This window comes from Alexandromys fortis, unplaced genomic scaffold (assembly GCF_014885135.2).
Source record: "Alexandromys fortis isolate MF-2015 unplaced genomic scaffold, M_Fortis_MF-2015_v1.1 scaffold_138, whole genome shotgun sequence".
Taxonomy (NCBI): Eukaryota; Metazoa; Chordata; class Mammalia; order Rodentia; family Cricetidae; genus Alexandromys; species Alexandromys fortis.
This window is the reverse complement of record NW_026068034.1, coordinates 1,948,321-1,950,700: the sequence shown is the minus strand read 5'-3', so window position 1 is coordinate 1,950,700 and position 2,380 is coordinate 1,948,321.

Genomic DNA, 2,380 nt, shown 5'->3' with positions numbered 1-2,380 from the left:
CTCTTCATTCCTTCTCTCCTTTCTTCTTCCTCCCTCCCCTCCTCTTTCCTTCCGTTGTTCCTTCCTTCCTCCTTTCTTTCTAACTCCTCCCTCCCACCCTTCCTTTTTCCTTCCTTCCTTCCTTCCTTCCTTCCTTCCTTCCTTCCTTCCTTCCTTCCTTCCTTCCTTTCTTTCTTTCTTTCTTTCTTTCTTTCTTTCTTTCTTTCTTTCTTTCTTTCTCTCTTTCGAGACAGGGTTTCTCTGTGGTTTTGGAGCCTGTCCTGGAACTAGCTCTTGTAGACCAGGCTGGTATCGAACTCACAGAGATCCGCTTGCCTCTGCCTCCCAAGTGCTGGGATTAAAGGCATGCGCCACCACCGCTTGGCCCCAGGGAGTGGGAACTTTTAAAAGGATTGGGAGGACTAGGAAGTTTGGCCATGTTGGAGGAAGTGCGTCACTGTGGGTGGGTTTTGAAGCTTCAAGAATCCACGCCAGTGTTCAAGAATCCAGGAGGGCGGTTCCTGCTGTCTACAGATAGAATGTAGAACTCTCAGCTACTTCTCCAGCACCATGCCTGCCTGCTTGCCAACATGCTCCCCACCATGGTGATGAACTAGATGATGGATTAAACCTCTGAAACTGTAAGCAAGCCCCCAATTAAACACTTTATAAGAACTGTCTTGGTCATGGTGTGTCATCTTAGCAACAGAACAGGGACTAAGACACATGGAGAGCAGTGCGGGTACAGCAAGAAGAGCTCTCTTCCCCACTTAATCAAGATCCTGCAGCTGTTGGCATTGACCCAGAGTCTAGCCAGGAGCTGAGGAACAATAGTCACAACCCCTGGCCCTTGGGAGACTTGACTCGAAGATCATTAGTTCATTTAGAGGTCAGTCTCAGATGTATTGAGAAATTGTCTCAAAAAAACAAAAACAAGGCCGGGTGGTGGTGGCACACGCCTTTAATCCCAGCACTCAGGAGGCAGAGGCAGGCGGATCTCTGTGAGTTTGAGGCCAGCCTGGTCTAGAAGAGCTAGTTCCAGGACAGGAACCAAAAAAAGCTACGGAGAAACCCTGTCTCAAAAATCAAAAAACAAAAACAAAAACAAAACAACAACAGCCAAAAAAAAAGGCTGTGGTTCTGGAAGATTGGCTCAGCGGTTCAGAGCACTGAATTGCTCTGCCAGAGGCTCAGGGTTGAATCCCAGAACCCACAGGGAGACTCACAGCACCTGGAACTCTAGTTCCAGAGGACCTCATGTTTTTTTCCGACTTCCCCGAACTCTGCATGCATGTGGTACACAGGCATCTATGGAGGCAAAACACCTAAACCCACAAACCAAAAATAAAGGTTAAAAACAATAAAACAAACAACAACAAAACAAAAATAAACAGGCCAGGCACATGCCTGTAATCCCAGCACTCAGAAGACAGAGGCGAGAGGATTGGACTCTCAAATTCAAGGCCTGCATGGTCTACATAACAAGATCCTGTCTCAAACATCAAACAAACAAAAGGTAACATTTCCTCGTATTTAATGCCATTATAATTCTTCTTTTGCCGACCAATTTGAGAACAAATTACAGAGCCTACCACCATCTATTCCATTTGAAATTCACCAAGTGTGCAGCAAGTGCCGCCTTTCCTTCTCTGCAGTCCAGGAGCTAAGTCCAGATAACACAGTGCAGTTATTTATCATGGGTGTCCAGTGCTTCCCATGGGCATTTCCTTATTAGGAAAGACTCTTGTAAGCAGAAGGGCTGAGATAGGTTTTGGAATGGGAGAGCAATTAGGAGACAGAGCTTCATACCAGGCTGTACGATAGGGCCTTAAGGGGAAATCCTTCTCTTCAGAAACTTAGGGGCCTGAAAAAATGGCTCAGGAATTCAAAGTGCTGCTCTCTTCCAGAGTACTTGGGTTTGATTTCCAGCACCCACACGATGGCTCATAATACCTTGGTTTGGTTTCTAGTTCCAAGGGAACTAATTCTGGCTTCCGTGAATACCAGGTTCAGATGTGGGGGCTAAACATACATGCAAGCAAAAGACCCACACACATAAAATAAGTTTTTAAAAAAGTTTAGGGAGGAGCTGCATTAAGAGAGGTGGCCGGAAACAGGGGAGAGTGGGAGAGACGGTTATCATGTAGAGTATGATGGGGTCCTGAAGGGAAAGCCAGGCCTCTCACTTCCTCCCTCACTTCCCTTGTCATCTCTAACTTGACAATTTAGAGTCTTTGGTGTAGGATATCCTTCGGTGTAGGATCTCTATAGTGTTTCCCAGGGTTAAACTCTTAGTGGGAGATCTTCCCTCCCCCCCCCCACATCCACATCCTCCCCACACCAGCATCCCCCCACACCCACATCCCCCACACACCAGCATCCCCCCACACCCACATCCCCC